This window comes from Glycine max, chromosome 15 (genome assembly GCF_000004515.6).
Source record: "Glycine max cultivar Williams 82 chromosome 15, Glycine_max_v4.0, whole genome shotgun sequence".
Lineage (NCBI taxonomy): Eukaryota > Viridiplantae > Streptophyta > Magnoliopsida > Fabales > Fabaceae > Glycine > Glycine max.
Genome location: NC_038251.2, coordinates 24,390,528 through 24,412,860, shown reverse-complemented (window position 1 = coordinate 24,412,860; position 22,333 = coordinate 24,390,528). Strand labels below are relative to the sequence as shown.

General features: G+C 32.7%; 3 long non-coding RNA genes across 11 annotated transcripts; 2 read left to right on the top strand and 1 right to left on the bottom strand.

Moving 5' to 3' along the window:
- Nucleotides 1–3,912: 3,912 nt before the first annotated feature.
- Nucleotides 3,913–7,093, bottom strand: LOC102662663 (uncharacterized). 2 transcript variants are annotated; one of them, XR_005888686.1, is made up of 6 exons: nucleotides 6,775–7,093; nucleotides 6,332–6,430; nucleotides 6,120–6,212; nucleotides 5,838–5,920; nucleotides 5,229–5,297; nucleotides 3,913–4,688 (listed from the first exon to the last, which is right to left on the bottom strand). It is a non-coding gene; the product is annotated as an uncharacterized lncRNA (long non-coding RNA). The 2 variants fall into 2 exon arrangements; XR_001385228.3 differs by having other exon boundaries at nucleotides 6,332–7,093.
- Nucleotides 7,094–8,875: 1,782 nt separating this feature from the next.
- On the top strand, nucleotides 8,876–16,946 carry LOC102662290 (uncharacterized). Of its 8 annotated transcripts, none has more exons than XR_005888681.1 (7): nucleotides 8,877–9,694; nucleotides 11,676–12,248; nucleotides 12,522–12,596; nucleotides 13,168–13,235; nucleotides 13,679–13,763; nucleotides 14,001–14,792; nucleotides 16,695–16,946. It is a non-coding gene; the product is annotated as an uncharacterized lncRNA (long non-coding RNA). The 8 variants fall into 8 exon arrangements; XR_005888683.1 differs by having other exon boundaries at nucleotides 8,878–9,694; nucleotides 14,308–14,792; XR_005888685.1 differs by having other exon boundaries at nucleotides 8,876–9,694; nucleotides 11,676–11,798; nucleotides 11,982–12,596; nucleotides 13,679–14,792.
- A 623-nt stretch (nucleotides 16,947–17,569) lies between these two features.
- LOC112999534 (uncharacterized) lies at nucleotides 17,570–19,640 on the top strand. The gene is made up of 2 exons (XR_003264725.2): nucleotides 17,570–18,160; nucleotides 18,284–19,640. It is a non-coding gene; the product is annotated as an uncharacterized lncRNA (long non-coding RNA).
- The last annotated feature ends 2,693 nt before the right edge of the window (nucleotides 19,641–22,333 follow it).

Genomic DNA, 22,333 nt, shown 5'->3' with positions numbered 1-22,333 from the left:
CTTTGCTTCCTTGCTCAGCTTTCACTCTCGCTGTATAGAAGAAATAAAAAAATCTTATTGGATTTGGTGATTGTTTTGTTATAAATTCCATTGGTAGGAGTGACGGCCTTGCCCTTCTTTGGAAGCACCCTTACGAGTGTCATATCTTAGGATTCTTACAAAATTTCATTAATGCATAAGTTCATAAGGTTAACTCTCCTATTTAGCAATTAACAGGCTTATGTGGAATTCCTAATAGAGAAAAAGATGTGATTCTTGGGACCTCCTACGACACATCTTCACACTCTCATCCTTTCCCTGATGCATCTTTGGGGATTTTAATGATCTTTTGTCCCAAGACAAAAAAATTGGCAACCGTGATCACCCAAACTTGCTAATTCAAGGCTTCAAGGAAGCCATTCCTGATTGTAACCTCTATGATCTCCCTATGGAGGGTTATAAGTACATATGGGTGAGAAGAAAAGGAAAGTCGAACACAATTGAAGAAAAGTTGGGTAAAGCACTGGAAAACATAGAATGGATTTATCAATTTCCTTTGATTAGGTTTTTAATGGAATGGCCTCAAAATTTGACCACTCTCTAGTCCTCCTAAAACTTTATCCTTTTACAAATAAACCTTTCCAGAGGAAATTTCATTTTAAGAATTCTTGGCTCCTTCACCCTGACCTTCCTCAAACTGTTGAACATGGATGGGCAAAATCCTTGCACCCTGACATGATCTCCAAACTCAATAACTGTACATTTGAGATGAATTCTTAGGGACACTAGATTCGTTCAAAATTTCACACAAAAATTTATTCATGCCATAGAGAAATGGAGCATCTCTGCGAGTTTCATGATGAGGAATTAGCCAAAAAATATCAAGCAGCTAGCCAAAATTTAAATTGCTTGATTAATCAAGAGGAATCATTTTGGAAATAGTGTGCTAAGGTCTACTAGCTTAAAGATGGTGACATCAGTTCAAGTTTCTTCCATTCCATGCTTCTCCGAGAAAGAAAAGGAACTTAATCTTCTGTATACCTTGTCACGAGCCTAATTTTTACACTAGTCATAGTGATATTAGCAATGTAGCTAGGAATCATTTTGAAAAGTTTTATTGTAATGATGCTTCAACTTTTGATCCTGTTGTCAATAATATTATTCATTGCATTTCCTATGTTGATAATCTTAATTTGCTTGCCCATTTCTCTATTGATGAATTCAAAGATGCTTTATTTTCTATGGATTCAAACACCTAGGACCTTAACCCTACCTTTTACATGAAATTCTGGCACTTATGTGGACCTAAAATTTTTTTTGCAGCCTCAACATGGCTCGAAACTGGCCAATTCCCCCATAATATTAATTCCACTTCCATAGCCCTTGTGCCAAAAATAAACAACCCAAAAACCATGGAAGATTATCATCTTATTTCCCTTTTAAACATCATCCACAAAATTATCTCAAAAACCCTTGCCAACCCTCTCAAACCTCTTCTAAATAAGTGTTTTTCCCATGAACAATATTCTTTTATTGAAGATCACTCTATTCTTGATAATGTTGTCATTGACTCTGGGAGTATTCAACATATGAAATGTAAGACTAGGGGGGAAATGGGTGAATTAGCACTTAAAATAGATATTAGACCATCTATCCATGGCTGGTGAGGAAATGTTGATCAAATCTTGTGCTCAAGCAATCCCTTCTTATTGCATAAGTGTCTTCTTGATTCTCGCTTCTATGGAAGACCAAATTTAGAAGATGGTGAATAGTTTTTGGTGGGCCTCGAAATATGTGACATCAAAAGGTATAAATTGGCTAAACTGGGACAAAATGAGAATGAAAAAAGAATTTGGTGGTATGGGATTATGAAATATCCATGGTTTGAATTTTGCAATGCTAGGGAAGCTTGGATGGAAACTTTTCATTCATAATGATTCTATTGTGACAAAAGTTTTCAAAGCGAAATATTTCCCGGATGGTGGGTTCTCGGATGCTAAATTAAGGCATAGTCCAAGCTATGTATGGTGTAACATCCATGCTTCACGAGTTCTTGTCAGGGAAGGAATGCAATGGAGAATTGGCAATGACATTTGAATAAACATACGGAACCAACCTTGGCCCAATGGCTCTTCAAATCACTTTGTTACAACACCTACTCTGTTTGGTCTAGAAACCTTTACTGTAAATGATCTTCTTCATCAGTAGGGGCACTCATGGTATATGGACTTTTTTTTAATCAGAATGACTCATATCTCATCTGCTCCATGCCTATCCTAAATGCACAATCAGATGACGTACTTACCTAGAAAATCAGCAAACATGCAAATTACTCTGTAAGAACAACATATCATCTTACGAAGACAATGTTTGCTCGTGACCAATTCAAAATCTCAGGTAATTGGAATCTTCTTGGGAAGCTTCACATCCCTCCAAAAGTTAAGCATTTCATGTGGAGATTGCTTAGAGATGTTACCCCAACAAGACACTACCTTTAATTGTAGAAGCATATGTTATATGAAGTTTTGATGATGCCAAAGATGAACGCTATTCAAGTTTGATCCAAGTCAAGAATCAAGAAATTCAAGAAGAACGAACTTAGTCCATAGGATGATAAAAGAATTCTTTAAATGAGGTTGCACAGGTTTGGCTGAGGATTAACTCCTTAAAACATCTTACAAAGCTTTTTAGTGAAACTTTGTTTTCAAAATAGATGTTTTCCGCTCTGGTAATCGATTACCTGAGGATGTAATCAATTACCAGTAGCTAAATGAGTTTTAAAACAGTTTACAAAATTTTGAATTTGAATTTTAAACTGTGTAATCGATTACACAAAGAATATAATTGATTACTAGAAGATAAAATTGTTTTTAACAACTTTTAGAAATTTGAATTTAAATTTTGAAAGTCTATAATCGATTACAACATTTGTGTAATCGATTACCAGACACGAAAATTTTGAATTTCAAGTCTGAAGAGTCATAACCCTTCAAAACTAACTATGTAATCGATTACCACTTTTATGTAATCGATTACCAGTAAGGAAATTTTAAAAATAACTCCCAAAAGTCACAACCGTTCAAAAGATTTTGAATGGCCACCAAAGGCCTATAAAGGTGACTTGGGGTTCGAATTTCCTCAGAGAGTTTTTCAGAACCAAAAATTGTCTTATCCTATCAAAAGAAAGCCTTGGCCAAACACTTGCAAAATCTATAAGGATTCTTGTGTGTTCTTCATCTTGTAATATTCTTCTTTTCAAGAGAGAAAATATCTTCTTACTCAAAGCAAACATTTGTTGTTCAAGAGACTGTGAGTCTCTTAAGCTGTGAGGGTTTCTAAACACAAGGGAAGAGTGTCCCTGTGTGGTTCAGACTTTGTAAAAGGATTTTTACAAGATAGTGGAAATCTCAAGCGGGTTGCTTGGGGACTGGACATAAGCACAGGGCGTGGTCGAACCAGTATAAAAATTGAGTTTACATTCTCTCTTCCCTTAAACTTCTTTAATTTATTGCAGTTTATCTTTTGCTTTGAAGAAGTTTAATTTGAATTATTCTTTAATTAATTCATATTAAGGGTGCATATTTTAAATTCAAGAGAGAGTTAAAATTTTATTTGGGGAAATTTTTTATCTTAATTCAACCCCCATTCTTAAGATACTGAGGCCACTTGTCTAACATCAATCTCATGGAGTTTGTTGTCCACCCACTTATGCATACTACAATTGCAATATTGAAAAATCATGGCAAGTTTTTTCGGTTGTCAACAAGCCCAAACCATTTGGATGATTGCTGGACTTTGGAATCACATTTCAAATCGGTTTCTCAAAGCAAAAGGAATTACAAGCCTCATTTTTTAGTCGCTAGAGATTCTCATTGGATTTCAAGCCAAAGTTCGCTATGATTTTATGGGGTATTTGGAATAGAAGAAATGAAAAACTTAGGGAAGCTAAAGATGCCCAGCCTCAGATATCCGTCAACAACACTCTTCAATTTTTCAACAAATGGTGCCATGCTCGACATCAAGCAGGGCACACTTTAACTCATCATGAACAACATCGGAATGAAAGGTGGACAAAGCCAATGGCAGAATTCTTAAAATGCAACATTGACATAGCTATTTTCAAAGTTATTAATAACAATGGCTTGAACTATGTTATTCGAAGGTCTTCCAGAGTCACACAAAGCTAAGGCATGGCTGCTGCAAGCAATAAAATGGACATTAGATATGTAGATATCTCAGGTTGTATTTGAAGTTGACTGTAAAGTTATGGTTTTAGAATTCATTTTCCTTCAAATGGTCTCACCTAATATCATTGCATCTTGCATAAATGTATTTCTTTACTTCCTTTATTTCAAAACTAGTACAACACCTGTGTGGACGCATAGGCTAGGTGTAAATTTTACGTTCTTGGTATAATTGTATCCATTATTTATAATTTTGTAGAATTAGTAAATCATAACCAAGAATAATTAAAAGAAAAATGACTGATGCAAATACACACTAATATTATTAGAGCCTAAGAAAGCATTGAAATACTTTAGAAACATTGTAACACCTCCTAATAAAAAATGAACAAAATTGGAAGTAACACCTCCCAAGAAAATAAACTTAGAAGAAACAATCATTTGAATTCTACCATATCTTCCCGTGCCACAAGCAACACAAGAATGAAGGCACCCTTGCTTCCCATCCTCCAATTAACTTCTCTTCTGCAAGGAATTTTTGTTAATCAGGTAGTAAAGTGAATAAAGACTTTATTCATGACACAATGACTTATGGTAACATTTCAAGCTTAAGAGTATTGTGCAAGAGAACAAATTTGAAAAAATAATAGAAAGCAATAGCAATAAAGGAAGTAGATGAAAATTCCTTTACTCCAAACAGTGTGTTTTTAATTAGTTCATAGAGCTATAAACCATGTAAGAAGGTTAGAGTACACTGATAATTTTATTTTTCTTAAATTAAACAAAAAACACATTATTATTAATATTTTTGACCTTTTTTTTGTAACATCCAATACTTGCAGATTTTTAAACATGAAAAAAGATGGATGAGAATAGACATTTACCAGGGGTCAAGAAGTAAACAAAAACACATTAAATAATTATTGCAAAATTATTTATTTAAAAAACTAAGAATACTAATTGTTTTTAATTTTAAAAGTATACATGAAGGAAAATATTAAAATAAGTGATATATGCACTACATATCTTTTATTTTAAGGGATGCATGAGAATCAAAATTTTCACCTTATCCTGGCCACCAACATCCCAAACAGTGACGCTAGTGTTCTTGTATTCTAGTCTCAACATTGAACCCTGAAACAAAAGAAAATGCATCAATATATATATATATATATATATATATATATATATATATATATATATATATATATATATATATATACACATATAACATATTCAAAACATTCCAGCACTCTAACACGCCAAATAGTAAACCCATAATAACCCCCAAAATTTGTGAAAAGTAATATTACAATTGTTGGAGATAATTTTATTTACACAACAATTAGATCAAATTCAATCTAGGATCTCACATTAAGCAAAACATAATAACCAACATAATTTGGGATCTCGGTATTCAATTTGTTAAGGTTTAGTCACAGGTTTAGAAACATGTTTATCACACCATCTTAAAAGATCATTGACACAACTGGCCTAGTGGCCTTGAAGTCAGTTATTATCATGAGTACTAACTAAATAATTAAGACATTAGTAATTAATTAAGATAATTCTATATAATCTTAATCAGTAAGACACATTCCTACTACATGTAAGGAACAATTAGAATAATACATCTATCAAGGTAGGAGAAAAAGAGAAAATTTAGAAACTCACCAATAGGAGGAATTGTAATAACGATCTCTCTAAGCTTGACCTTGTAGAGGATAGTGGTCTTACCAGCAACATCAAGACCATTCCTGTGGAATTGTAAGCAATAAAAAAAAAAGCAATGGTTTAATTAGTCAATTTATTTAGTTAAATTTAAAGAAAATTAGATTAAGTCATAGTCATACAATGCATATGAAACATAAGTTTGTTAAGTTGATCATATCAATAACTTAAAAAAAATGAGAGAAAATCAAATACCATTTTCAGTTACTGGAATCAAACTTACACCTTTCTCAATCTCTGAAATCAGTAAAGTCCATTTGTCAAAATCTAAAGAGCCCTTAGAAATAACTTCTTGAAGATCAACATTGTCATCAATGGCTGCAAAAACAAAATAAATGGATTACAAGCCCAACTCAATTTAATTATTTACATAATACAGACAGGCATAAAATGTTATAGTAATTTTCCAGATTTTACGCTTTATTCTTCTTCCATACCTTCATTCTCTATTTCATTTTTCTCATCACTTGGAGGAATCGCAGGAAATGAGGATGGATCTGCAGTGGTGGGACCAGAGCGGTGAGAGGTGGAGCGGCCTAGAAGAAAGAAAACGAAGCTCAACACAATGCTTTCAACCAAAACAAAGTATTTAAAATTAAAAAAAATTGTGCGATTGACACGTGGAGGTGCTTAGCAGTTCTTTTATTATAGTGTAGGAGATAATGCACCACTCTCATTGTTCTCCTCTCTTTGATGCAACCAACCTAACCTAGAGCTCTCAACTGCATTTCCGATCAACCCATCATAGCACTCCAGTGAAATTTTTTGTCAACCCACAATTTGTGGTACATCAATTGCATGAACAATGTCTTGTCCTCTAGACAACACCCATAAACAAATTATTAAAAGAAACAAAATAAATAAATAGTTAAATATGCACCCGCGCTCCCTTAGGCAAGATGAGTTGATTCCAATTGAAGCACATAAGAACCAATAGTGCTGCTACTTCTATTATATTTATAGTTAACAGGTTAGAAGGAGTAATGATATGGTTACTAGATATTTATTAAGTGTGTTGTGTGATAAATATTCATTAACCTTAGACACCCTCTTGTGATTCTTATAACCTAGTGGTATTACATATCCAACATGACATGTTTGAAATTGGTTGATCTAGGAATACCATTGGTAGGCCTGTTAATGAATAAAAATTAAGGATGGAGAGCAAATTCGTTTCAAACCTAAACATATGCATAAAGACAAAAAATTAATAATAAAAAAGTACAATGAAAAAACAATATCTTTCTGTTAATCATTCAACTCTTATCTTTCTTGAGGAGCCATGAGCAAGATGCATGTTCTTTGTCTCTAGTGAAGGGCTCTTCTAGGGACATTCAACTCTTATCTTTCTTTTAGTTGCATCGATTGTGATCTTCTTATAAATACACAGCTTAGTTTCAATCACAATGAGTAATTTTTTAAAAAAAATAATAGAAAAAAGAGTTGCACATACCTCTTAATGGATTTCCAACTTCATGACTTCATCCACCTCATATTTTATATGTTACAATCATGTCTCCCATAGCCAATAATTGATATGTGCCACTGAAAATAATTATAATCAATCAATTAAAATTTCAGCGCATTTTCATCGACAGCTCAAGACAGAATAAATCATCAAATTTTACTTTTAATTTCAAATTCGACCAATTTTATGTGCATTCAAAAAAATTTGATCAATTTCAAATTTTATTATAACTAACTCTATGGTTAAGAACATTGTCCATAAAAAATTTTAACCGTTGTGATTAATTACCTTACTAAAACTTCTCTGAAATCATTAATTTATGTTTTTTTTCTTTGATAAAAAACCTAGAAGAGCTAACCAGCATAGCATGGAATTGAAATTCTGTTGATACAATGAATTTCTATTCGATCGTGATAAGACAATTAATTTGGTTTCAAAAGGTGGAGAAGGAAAAAGCAATTTGCTAGATTATTAATGGGAATAATAATAAGGAGAGAAATGAGTCAAAAGGGACGATGCAAAAAATGGTGTGGAATTGGAATTGAATAGCATGCATGGATAATAGATCTGAAAGGGAGGAAGAGAAATGTGCACCTGTGGGATGTTTGTTGTTAGATTTAGAAAAAATAGGGGGAGACACAGGGATCGCCATAAATTTCCGAGTGTTGTGTCGTGGTGTCAAACAAAAAGATGGAGACGGAGAAATGAGGTGAGGTTGCTAAATAAGGGTGATCAACAGGTTAAGAAGCTTCCTAGCTCAACGACGTGACCTTAAGGTTTGGTAGCTCAGAGGTGTAGAGCTAGTGTAGGTAGGTAGCACGGGAAGAAGAAGAAAGAGTAAATTCTGGATTTTGAAAAATTTTGAAAAGATGGACGGAAGCCCTACTGACATCACAATCACACTTAATTATAGTCACCACTGACATCACGGTCACACTTTCCTTTATCCCCTCTACAACTTGCACTCACTACTTTTGTGCTCTTCAAGCCCCAACCCCTCGCTTCAATCGAAATCTTGCCACTTCCAGAGAGGCACCAGATGCTAGTGGTCGGTGCCGTGGAGGAAAGCCAAGAGAATTTTGAACCCGAACCGAAAGCAGAGTTAGCATTAAAACTGAAGAAGGCAATGACGGAGAGGAAGGAGAAATTAAAAGATGAGAACTTGTTGAGCAGAGTGGCACATGAGATCAATGAGATTGAATGGCCACGTTTGGGAAGGTATTGGGTACCACCGTTGTTTTCTCCAACATTATTTTTTGGTTCAAGCGTCATTTTGCTCACCGTCAACGGAGTTTTGGCCAAGCTTTCTAATCGGGTTCACTATTAAAAAAAATAACTTTTTACGACGCACATTCTAAGACGGTTCACTGTCTTAGAATATCAAGCAGTGTCACTTTTGTAAATAATAGGAAATGTACGACGACAATTTTATAAAAATTGTCTTAAAATTGAGTGTTCAAAGATGGGTTTTACTAAAACCGTCTTAAAAATCAAGTGTTCAAAGACGGTTTTAAGATAGTAAAGGCAGAGTCATCAAATTGAGATGTTAACTAGGGTTAAGAGCACATTCTCCTTCTCCTTCGTAGCCACATTTGGGTTCTCCTTCATCGCTATATTCGCCTTCCCGGACCGTTTCCACAGCGCCTTCGTCTCACTCCTTCAAAGCTGGGTAGAGCCTCCCTTTAATCTCTTTCCGCATCTCAATAGGACAATGTCTCATGACCATTCGCGACATCCTCAAAAATCCTGCACAGATCTCGCAACTCGGTAGATAAAGATAGAGAGAGAGAAAAAAAAGGATTGTTGGTTTGCGTCGTTTTTGGAAGAGAGAGAGAGTGAGAAAAATGCATAAACGAAGGAGCGAGGGAAGAGAAACAAATTCACCATCTTTCCCTCTTTCTTAATGCTTATATTTATGGGTTTCGCTTCGTTTTCTCTTTGACAGCTTCGTTTTCCTCAAAGCCAGTGCTCGTGACCCGTTTCCATCACTAAAATGGGTTACGCGAGCTCGAAGAAGACAGTTACCAGAGCCGGCAGCTCTACCCCGGAGGGGCCATGCATGGCGTGTTTGAGTTCGCAAAGATGGAGCAAGAATGAGTCAGGGTGAAACCGAAAAGGTGTCGTGACGGAGGCGCATGAGGGAGAGGTGCGTGAGTGGAGAAAGGGGAGCTTGAGAAGGGGGACTGGGTCGGTGTCTTTAAGGTTGTCGTGTAGGTTTGTTGTGGCTGAGCAGAATGCGGCTGGGTGGCCACCTTGGCTTACTTTTGTTGCTAGGGAAGCCATACAAGGGTGGGTCTCACTCATAACAGATTCTTTTGAGAGATTAGATAAGGTACCTAAACAACCCCATTTCCCAACTTGTTAGTAAATTTCAAAGATTGGATAAGGTTCATATTTAAAAAACATTAGAATTCATCATTTATTAATGCATGGATTTAACATTTAAGTTCATGTAGGCTTTAACTTTTGCAGTATTAATGATTTTGTTTAAAGATGCAACTAAACTTTGTAGATGAAGGCGATTATTTTTCTTAGTTTTTATTTTCTGGAGGAGAATAAATGATGGGATGGGATGGTTGTTTTTCTTTTACTTAAAGTTTTCAATTTTGGACATGTGATTAAGGTACTACATATTCCAAATAAATGTTTTCGTGATACAGCTTCTAGAGCTTCAGTCCCTGTTAGCTAGTAGCTTTTTTCTTGCAATAGTGATTGATTTTATTTACTTGACGACATTTTGAAACTTGAAAAATTCCACTTCAAAGCTGATTCATTTATCTCTTCTTATGCATTTAAATGATTGAAATATTACAAGGAGTTTTATCTGTTATAACCAACTAAACATTTCCCCCCTTTATGCTCTTTCCTATTAATATATAAACTTTTGATACTTTACTTGGATGGTCAGATGAACAAGAAATATTAGGTTCCATATCCACAATAGGCATGACTGCATGAGCCACTAGCGAGGGACATAGTATTTGTTATTAGAGAATTGGTAAATACAGGATTGAAAAGTATCTATTTCTTTGATTATGTTGGTTCTGTAGAATGATTTATGTTTCAAATCTATTTTGATATTCTATCCTAATAAACTTCAAAACAATGGCATACTTATTCATTAATCACTAGAGATTGTTATACTATAATTTGTAAGAACCGTTCAAAACTTAACATATTTATCCTCCTGGCTGTGTTGACTAATAAGTGAAGTAAATGGTATTGTGCTTATGCTGGATGTTTTTCAACCTTGGAATTTAGTTTATTTTCTCTAAACCAAAAATTTAGCAAAGATTTCTTGAACTGATTATCTAATATTATAGGGACCTCTCTGAATCGCCCCTGTGTTTTAAAAAGTAGTGAGGCTAGGAACATAAAATTATTGTCACCACTTAAGCTAGATAGCTGCTCACTGATTTATAAGGAAAAAAAAAAACTCAGAAGTAGCCACTAGCTAGCTAAGTTATGTCACCAGAATATCTTTTTGGTTTTTTTCTGTTTTGAGGTTGAAAATACACAAACTTGTGTCTGAAATTCCATATTAGGAGTAATGACTTATCATATAATTTTCATATAAAATTAGAGAATGATGCTATGATAGTAATAAATCTATAAAAGTTGGTATGGCCTTTTTGTGTAACCTTTTACTCATGTTTTGTGTTGAGATTTCTTTGTTTTCTTTTCATTTAAATAATCACAACCTTATATCATTTATTTTTATTTTACTGATGTTGCTATATGGAGGAGCTATTTTTTATATGATAAAAATTATGGAGTTTTTTCTACAAATTCTTTATGTACATTGGTGAAGGATGGTCATTATTTGAAAGAAAAATACTTTTAATCGTAATAAAAAAAAAAGCATAGTTACATATCTCTCTCTTATCCATATCAGAATTTATTATCTCCCCAATTAACATGCCAAAGAATTACATATTTTCCCCAACTCAAGTTAGAATTTAAAAAAATAAAAAATCAGTTGTCCTATTCAAAAGAAATATTGGGTCTACTTTATTGTCTACTATTTACAACAGCTTTGAAGCTTTGAAGATACCGAGAAAGATAGAGCTGTTTGTAATTTTAGTCCTTTGTTCTGTTTGATACTCCATAATAAAATGGTATATTACTATTATTATTATTTGTTCTAATAAATCATTTACTATTATTATTTTATTTTATGGTTTGCGAAATAAAAAGAAGATAGGAGGTTTTTCTAGAGGTGAATGATGAGACCATTCCGTGCCTCTTCAATTAAGTGTTTTTCATTGAATCTCTATATTTTTGTCGGGTCAATAACATATTTTTGTTATCAGCTGGTGATCTTATTGATGATGAGAATTGGCCTCCAATTTTCCTAATCATTCATCATGATATTGCCAATAAGATACCGATTCATGCTCAAAGGCTGCAATATTTGGCCTTTGCAAGTTGGTTAGGTATGATTTCTTAAAAACTATTTATTTATTCGTCATTCATTTATTCATTACTTGGTTGGTTGATTACTTGATTGTTGTTTCAAATTTAATTTATTATTATGGTCTAATTGATTAAATTGTTTTCAAACTTCTGGATCTAGAATTTTTTTCTTACTTACACATCCCAATCAAAAGCTGCAACAGATTCCACCACATATTTGATTGGGCACAAGAATCTTATCCTCAACAGATCATTCCAGGTTTTATTCATCAACTAAAGGCATGGTGACAAAATGAACTGTAAAATGCTCCTTTGAAAGCTATCTTTGCCTGGTTTTGTGCATTGAGTCAATTAGAGCTTGTTGAATCCCAGGATAGGATAAAAGACTCTTATTCAAAAGAAAATTTGTACCTAAGGACTTTATGAAGAGAAATTTATAGGATCCGGATCTGCAAGTTGGTGTCAAATATGTACGTTTCCCTATTGGTTTATAGTTTGCAATCCTTGAATGTTTAACTCAATGGTTCTTATTCTGAATTGCTTTACTTTTTTTTCTTTCAAGAAGTTGTAGTATCTTTTTAAGAACTTGATACTAATACTAATTCAAAAAACAATATAGTTGTAAAACATTAAACAAATTGAAGTTTAGGTGTTTTGCAACCAAGTGACCATTGTATCATATGATGATGTTATTTTATCATGTTTTGTACCTTACATTTCTCCTTGTTTTACTTTCCGTAAAGAATACCCTAACGACCTCGAAAGAAAAGACAAAAGAGCCATCAATGGTTGAGCCAGAATCAGAGCCAACTACTAAAGTACTTTTTATGTTTTAAAGTTTTTATAATGTAATTGGAATTGATTATCTATGTGTTGGATAATTTTTGGTGATGATATAGCATGAATTGAAGCATCCATGACTATGTTTTGAATTGATTAATTGAAGGAAATATGAGATTATATGTGACTTCAATTCCCTGCTTTAAATTATTACTTAGAGAGCATATCTGTATTGTTGAGGATGAGAATTGATGAGAAAATTATATCTTGAACATTATACTATGTACATGTTTACTAGGTTGATTTAAAAATGCATGTTTTGACTTAAAAATGCATGCTTTCACCCTCCCTTTAATTTTTTTTCCTCAAAAAGTCTCATATCTTTCTTTTTCTCTTTCTATTTAGTTTTTTCTTTTCTTTTTCTTTTTCTTTTTTATTCTATTACTACTATCTTTTTTATTCTTTTTCTTTTTCTTTTTTTATTCCACATAAAGCTCTCTGATTTTGGTCTCTGTAAGCCTCTCGATTGTATTGCCTTGTCTACACTGCATGAAAATCAGACCATAGATGATGAAACTTTGGCAGAACTAATGGATGTTAATGATGCAGACAATCGAAGTAGCTAGAGAAGTCCACGTGGACAGCTTCAACATTGGCAGATGAACAGGAGGAAGTTGGTATGCTTTTGTTACTTAAAATTAAGAACATGTGTTCATAGAGATGGTCCAAGTTTGTATCCTGGCTTCACATTCTGCAATCTAAATCAAAACCTTCATTGATATTATGAGATTCATTTTCTTTATTTGAATGATACAAAAGTAAACAGGGCTAGAATCTAAACATTTATTTATTTTATCTTTTGGGGGGTGATTGGTTAGTTCTTACCTTATGTTTTAGGCCATGTGAATCTATCAGTCATGAAGCACGATTTTTTGTTGTATTTAATGTGCAAGCAATAGTTATGCTTGGTGTGGATTAACTCTTGGCTGATCATTTGAAATTTATAACTCTTTTTGTTCTTGTTGTAAAAGAAATTTGTACAATTTTAATTAGCTTAACAAGTTTTATATTTAACCTACCCTATTCATAAAATTTCACCTGCAGTATTTCATATGGACAGGTGGTCATTTGGAGCAATAATGTATGAAATATTGGTTGGTTACCCTCCATTTTACTCCGATGACCAAATAACCACATGCAGAAAGGTACCATCCTTAATCGGCTTAATGGCTTCTCATAAACATAATAATTTGTTGCATCTTATTTGTAGTTTAATTTGATGGTGACTTAACACTTAGTGTTATTTCCTATTGCTACTGCTTGTGTTCTTTCTAAGACTTAAATATTCTACCCATTACAGTTGATGTATGTCTAATGGCTTTTTATTCTTTCATTTTATTAGCTATTGACTATGAAAAGATTATGATTTGTTTTAAGTGCAGACCTGTCCAAATACTGAAGAGCACATTAGGCTATGCAACTTAATGTCTTGAAAAGTGGCCTGGTTATGATTGAAATAAACCACTTGTACAAGTCGAGTGTGTAACATCCCATTTTTTTTCATAAATAAATTTAAGAATTTTTTAGTAAAAATAATAAAAATATATAAATAGAGTAAATAATAGGTCTTAAATGTCCCTAGTTATAAATAGCAACATGGTAGGTTTTTCATACGGACTCCTCAGCCTCTTCTGCCTCTCATTTTCGTTTTTTCCCTTTTCCTCTCAAAACCCTTTCTTTTTCCCGCAGCCCACAAAACCTGTCTCAGAGAAACGATGATCTCGGACTCATTCACCGTTGGATCGTCGTGAAATTTGAGCACCACGTTCGCAACCCAATTTCGAACATTTTCACCGTTGGGAATTGCAAAATCATGTCTGAGCTTAGAGGAAAACCCTTCGCATTGTAGCTTTTTATTTTTCCGCAGAAACCCAAAACTGTCTCGGTAAAACTACGATCCCGGTTTCGTTAACCGTTGGATTTTCATGAAATTTGGATATGTTGCTCGAAATTCAATTTCGCACACTCTCACCGTTGGGATTTGCGAGATAATATTCGTGGTGGGAGAAAAAGGAATCGCATGAAGACAGTACAAGTGGAGGCTTCAATCTCTTCTTCGTCTCTCTGACGTTCGAGAATTCTATCGGAGCAGTCGGAGGAAAAACTTGAGGAATCTTAGGGAACCGTTAGAGATGATGCTATCGCTGGCTGAAGACACGTGAGCTCGCTTAGAGGTAAGAGATGAGTTATTCACAATTGGAAATTAGTGAGAACATGTGTAGGGATCCTTAGAGACATCAATTGGAATGAGTTTTGGGGTGTTTTTGCAATTTTCATTTTATCCTTATAATTATTACAGTGAATTATATGTTTGACAGACCAATTCTTGTGGAATTGATATGCTATTGTATTGAGCGTGAATCCTATAAATCGAGTACTTTTTCTAATTAATGTGAATTGATGAAATAAAGGAGAAATTTAGAGAGAGATATTGATTTTGTATTTTTTCTTTTTCTTGTTGTTTAGGTTTTTATATATAATTTAAAAAGTTAATATCATAATTAAAATTGACCAAAGTGTTCATATAATTATTTAGAATTTGTGCATTGAAAACTTACTTTGTAATTTGTGATTCAATATGATGTATGCTAGCTTATATATATATAAAGGTTGTTATTTATATTAATAATTTATGTAAATAATATTGTAGAGTGTTATAGTATGATTCCAAAAATTATTAAGTGTTGGAGTCTGAGAATATTATGGTTAAATTTGATGAACATGTGTATGTTGTACCTTATGAATATCATTAGGAATGTTATGAGATGGTTGATGTGGTGTTATGAGATGTTAAAGTTTGGACATGATATTTGATTGTAAATAAGTGAATGTGTTTAACACTTGATGTTACATTAATTATATCGTGAGCTATGAATTATACAATAACCCGACCAGTGTTTATGCGCAGTGTTAAAGAGAAAGTGTAGGTTCCTAGTTAGGAACCAGTGTTAAATTGTAGCGCAATTGTGTTAAACATGTTTGAAACATGAGTGTGAGGTCGTGGTATTGTATAGTTCATGAGCAGTGCTTATAAATGAAATATGTGATGAATTGTGGAATAATATGTTGCCTTGAGATTATAATATTGTTATTGAGATTGAGTAAAAGTGTAAAGTAGAACAGGTGTTGAATTGTGAGATACGTGAAAACATGTGATGGTGGATTGTGACATTATGAGATGTGAAATTGTGAATGAGTTTTGGTTGTGAATAAATGTGTGATTAATTCTTGATGTGACATTATTTGTGTTGTAAGCTGTGAATTGTACAATAACCCGACCAGTGTTATCTTGAGAAAAGTGTAAATGCGCAGTGTTAAAGAGAAAGTGTAGGTTTCCTATTTAGGAACCAGTGTTAAAGAGAAAGTGTAGGTTCTTGTTTAGGAACCAGTGTTAAATTGTAGCGCAATATGTTGTACGTGTTTAAGACACGAGTGTGAGGTCGTGGGTATTGTATAATTCACTAGCAGTGTCTGTGTGCTAAAATGATTTTAGGGGTTGGACCTGAATCAGGAGAGAGAGGCCCTGACGGACTTTTCGGAGTGTAGGCCTTGGGGGTCACCGGGTTTGAGTGCTCCTTTAAGCCTATGTTGATCCCATATGGTTGGAACATTCTCGCAAAACATCGTGACCCTGACTGGTCTCCCTATGATCTTACTTAGTGAGAGTGACCTGACAAACCCATTGTGTGGTGTATCTTGTTATGTACTCCTAAGCGTCCCAGGGTGGTTTTTCACTAACATGGTACCACATTGCATATAGGCTTGAGTCTTAGCATAACTGTCTCATGCGCTTGCTAATTGTTTATTATGAAATTGAGGTGTTATTATGTCTTGATCAGAGTGTGTGATTCCTGTGTAATGTGATTGATGATTGAAAAGTGTGATTGATTGATGAAAAGTGAATTTTGAATGACAAAGTGGTGGAATTACGTGTAAGTTAGTTTTATTTGGTTTATATGATATGTATATCTAGTTGTCTTGTTTCTCTATTAGTTAGGAATGTGATAACTCACTCCCGGTTTATTGTTTGTGTTTGGATCCTGTGATGATCTTGAACTCTGTGTTCGGGGGAGCAGATGACTAGGTGAACTGCTTTAAGGAATATTGTGCTGAAGGACGTCGAGACACAACGCTCTGATAGGATGTGACATTGGGATATAAGGTTTTATATTAATTGTATGAAGTCTCAGACGGCCTTGTTCGAGCCGATGACTTTATTATTTATTCGGACAAGTTTGAATATGATGTAGAAGAAAGGGATTGTGAACCTTTTATCCCTTTGAAAGACTTGTATTTAAAATTGTTTTAAAAAAAATACTTTTAATTAATATTTGAATTTTTATTCCTTTGTTAGTATATATGTGAGGGGTAGAGGGTGTCACATAGTGATTAATCAAGTGAAATATTCTCACCCTCTTTACTAAAGAATCACTCGTCTATGTTACTTTGACATTGATGATTGATGACATTGGTGAAATATTCTCACCCTCTTTACTAAAAAATCACTCGTCTATATTACTTTGACATTGGTGATTGATGATTCCTATCTAGGAAACTTGCATTTGAATTTTATTAGTATTTACTTGTTTGTTTTGTTTAAGACACATGCCTTTTTATTGTTGATTGTGAATATTATGATTTTTGAGAAATTTTTATCATGTTTGAGAATTTTTATGTGTATATAGTATTATATAAATGTTAGAAAATTATGTAAAAAATTCACAATTGTAAAAAATTATATTAATGTTAGAAATCCTCTTTTGGATTTTGTTACTTCAGTGTATGCATGTGGTCCAATTGAAGTTCAATTTTTTAAATTTTTTTTAAAAAAAACACATTTTAAGACGGTTCTCTGAAAAACTGTCTTAGAATGTCTACATTCTAAGATGGTTTTATGAGAAAACGGTCTTAGAATCCTCAAAATATTTTAAATGTTTTTTAAAAATATGTGTTAACATTCTAAGACGTTAGAATCCTCAATATATTTTAATTTTTTTAAAGAAATACATTCTAAGAAGGTTCTCTAAAAAATTATCTTAAAAAGTCTACCCTTCTAAGACAGTTTTTAACTAAGAAACGTCTTACAAAGGTATCCTTCTAAGATGGTTTTTAGTTAACAACCATCTTAGAAGGATTTCCTTTTCTAAGATGGTTTTTTATGTTGCCTACGACGACAGTTAATAACCATCATCGAATGTGTCTTTTAACCGACATAGAAAGCGTTTTGTTTAGTAGTGGTTTTTGTTGGCAAAGGAGTCCAGGATTTCTTCACCTGTCACCTCGTGCAATTTTTGTGACTAACCTTTCAATTGCTACAATTTTACTCATGATGTTCCCAAACTGCTTTCACCAAAGTAGTCTTCCTGGATCTAGTTACTGCTTGTTTTGGTATTATTTCAAGTAAATGTAGATCTCATGGAATTCTGGGTAAGGAGATGCTGAATGAAATCAAGCTGAAGGATCTTTTTAATGGATCATAATATGTTCTTACATATGAGGACAAAGATGGAGATTGGATGTTTGTGGGTGATGTTTCTTGGGAGTAAGTTCTAATTCATTTTTGTACTTGCTTTTCTATTAGATTTTCTTTAAAGTTTGAAAGAATAAATTTCTCAAAGATGTCAACTTTATATTCTAGAAATTTGTTTTTGTGTGACATTTGTAGTTTTAATTCATATTAACATGTCTTGGAAAGGAAGCTAAGAAGTGCAGATACTTCAAAATGGTTGCTATACTAGTGTCCTATTTAATACTTCATCCCAAGATAGAAGAAATCAAACTTTGCGAGGTGAAAGCTTTTTTGTTGATCAATGTAGGTTCTGTATGGTTAGTTTGACAATATTATAATAGATGATTTGAGACATGGAATGCTCTTTGGATTCTGGTTGGCCAAAGGCGTTGTTGTAAATTATGAGATGCAAAAGGTTAATACATAATTTTTTCTTGCCCATAATTCTATATGGTTTTAGATTCTCTGCGATTGCATGTTTCCTCTTTGGTTCTCTCCATTTTTCCATGAGCTTTCCTAGTAATATTAATTTTAAGTTTTAACTATAAAAGGTTAATACAAATTACTTTAGACTTTAGACACCTTTATAGCTTTAAAATGGTTGAAGTACCGGTTGAAATTATTGCAATCCTAGGAGTTAATAGAAGCAACTTATATAAAGTGGCAGTATTTAGAATAAACAAGTGTGAAGATTTAAGCATTGTATAGAATTTCATTATTGTAATTTGATGTCATGGAAATTAGAGGAAATTTGGGGTCGTGCATTTTGTTGTAAATGATTTTGTTTCAATTAATCAATTACGCAAAGCATTATTGAGAAAGACAATTTTTCTTACAACTCACTAAAAAAGTTTGTTTTGTTTTAGATTTATTACCCATCTTGAATATGTTAGAGTTGTGAGAGTTTTCCTTTGAATTTTAAATAAATCTTGGATATAATTAGTCTTTACTATTTTTACACCTTTCGCTCCTTATTTTTCTATTTTAGTTAGCTATTGTAATCCCAATAAATCTCAGTTTCAATTTTTTTTAGCAAATTTCAAATTGGTTGTAATCTTATAAATAAGCATTCTCATTTATGAAATATTGTACTCTTCAATTTTTATCTCTGCTAGTTCTAGTATTTTGGTTTTTTTTTTTTTCAAATATGATATTTAACTGTGGTATAAGAGTTGACTTCTTTGTGTTTGGAGGTAAAGAGGTTGAGTGCAAACATTGGTGAAGTAGAGCAATTTATTTTTTAGGCATTTGGGGGAAAATATGTCTACTTCTAGCAATTCTCCTATAATTTCAGTGTTTAAATGTAAAACTATCACATTTGGAATCATGCAACTAGAAGACTGAGGTTGATGTCCAAGAACACAATTTACAAACTACACGAGGATTTCTATGATTTGAAGCTAGCACCAAGGGCCTAGTATATAGCATAGTTGACTCTTACTTAATCCAACTTCGATTTAGGAGTGAGAATGAAACAACTCTGTATTTGAAATAAAATGATTGTAGTTTGTAACTTGTAGTGTCACTTTATGTTGATGACATGCTTGTAATAAGAAGTAATTTTACATTTGTTGGCCAAGTTGAAGAATTCTAGTACAAATTGAAGTTTGAAAATAAATAACTTCTTCCCGAAGAATTTGTTTTGCATTCTAAAAATATGATTTAAAAAATGCTAAAATAATTTGTGTTAAGAATTCATATATGGTTAGAAGTGAGCTATTTTTCCAATCTTAGAAAAATGTTTTATGAATGTGAATTCAGATTGTGGCAGAAATCAGAAAATAATCATAGAAACCAAAGTTGAAATTCTTTTACTTTCACATTTGTTTGAAATCTACCTTCAACTTCTCTTAATGTCCATGAGTTGCACTCAAAAGGTTTTAGTCTAAGCATATTTTATTCAAATTTGCATTGCTATGCATACTTGCAGCTCCCAGGGCTGTTGAAAAAAGTAAGAGCAGTACCTTTGTTTCTCTCTATCCATCTAACTATTTGTGGGACTAAAGGCTTCTAGGCTATCAGGGATGAACAAATTAGAACATGGTGTCTTGGAAGCAAGAACTAAAGGCATTTTGGAGGGTGATGATTCTAAGTTTCTTGTGTCAAAGAGGATAGATAAGAAGAACTTTATGATATGAAAGGAGGAATTCCTTGAAAGGATGTAAGGTAATTAAAGTAGCATTTAACACATGGACAAAAGGAAATAGAAAATTCATTTTTTGTTTTGTTTTCCTTGGTTCTATCCTTTTAAGTCGAACCAAAATGGACAAATTTTTTACCCCTGTGTTCTTTTATATTTTTAAAATGTGCCAAACATAAATTGAACTCATGTTATGATACACACGTCCATCCACCAAATACTACCTAAGTTATAGTAATTGAAGATTAGTAATCTATGGTTGCTCTTTGGATTGTCTTGAATATTTATCTCCATATCAAATGATACTCGCACTATTCTCCCCATGTTAATTGCTCAATGGCATATATATATATATATATATATATATATATATATAATATATATATATACACCATTGTTATAGAAGTTGTCTAAGCAGGTTCTAGTTTTGATTTGCAAGTTGGTTAAAATAGACAAAATATTAAAAATGCAAAAAATAATATTAGTTGGTCTAAAACTAATATTGAATGTGTGATACCAAATTGGTTTTTCCAAAAACTAATGTGATATAGCACATTGAACATTGATTTTATCACAAATTTGATGTTGTACATGACTTTCAACATCAATTTTTTTAGAATCGATATAGAAAACACTTTAAAATACACAATTTTAGTCATATTTCTACATCAGTTTCAATCAAAACCGATGTAGATAATGATTTTCAACATCAATTTTAAAATCAATATTGAAAAAATGTTTACTTTCAACAATGATGATTTCAGCATCGGTTAGAATTGATGTTAAAGTCCTTTTATGTAGTAGTGTGGATAACAAAACATATATTTAAAATTGAAAAAAAAAATTGAGTAAATTACATAAACACTTCATGCTATTTCGTGATATTTCACAAATTTCTTCTTTTTATTCTATCTCAATGTTAATTAATTTCCTTAATTATTTAAAAAATATTAAGCTTTCATTCTTTATACATTACACTAATTAACTCTCTTAATTATTTGAAAAATTACACTATGTTTCCTTCTAAGGAAGTGTTATAATTTACCAATTTATAAGAATTTTTTTTTACGAAAATAAAAACATTTAACAACATCATCAAATATTTCTTAACCGATGATTTTGACACTTATTATCTAGAAATTAAAGTTAATGCGTAAGTTATATTTTGTAATAATGACATTAATATCGTAAAGAAATGAAATGAAAGTAGTTTCTTTAAGTCAGCACAACTTATTAAACTGCCGAGTATGAATTGTAAATGCATTGAAACCATTTCAAATTGGAGGACAGTTTAAATATTATTGGAAATCGCACATGAAGATTTTCCCACAGGAATAATCAATGGCGAGCACATGATACTTGACGGTTGTGTCGTTGTGGCTGAAGAAACAGACATCGACATTGTTTCGTTTTAAAATTATAAGTACTATCTTCAATTTTAAAAGCAGCAATGCCTTTCATTTCATGTCAAGAGAGAGAGAGATCTACTTTATTTCAGTGAGTATTTGTCTTCGGTTTTTCTCGGTTAAATAAGTTGCCAAATTAACCAGTTATTTGGTCAACCGTGTCATGGCAATCTAACATCATTTGGTATGTCCAAATATTTAAAGTGGGTGGACATTCTGTTACTATGTACTTGTATGTAGGTAGCTCAACAATTGATGAGAGTAATTAATAAACAATTATATAATCAATAATGGGCCAGTAGTGTTGCCTGACATTGTTCAGGTGTAGATGGTATCCACCCTTTAGTTTATTGATTATTTCGCGACAAGATTGGAGCCAAATTCTTTGTAAAAAGGAACCGTATCCCGATCATAGATATCATAGCACGCATCAACTAATGTTGTTGGGAATCATGTACATGTGTATGGTATATATATAATATATATGATCATGGATTTGATTCAAAATTAAAGCACCAGAGAAATGATTGGTCATTTTAGTTTGGTATTCAAAGTGGACGACGCATCACTCATGGGAAGTATACAAAGAACCTAAACATTATAATTGATTAGTCACCACCCACTTAAGCAAGCAACTTTGGCTCAACGATTTTATAGAAT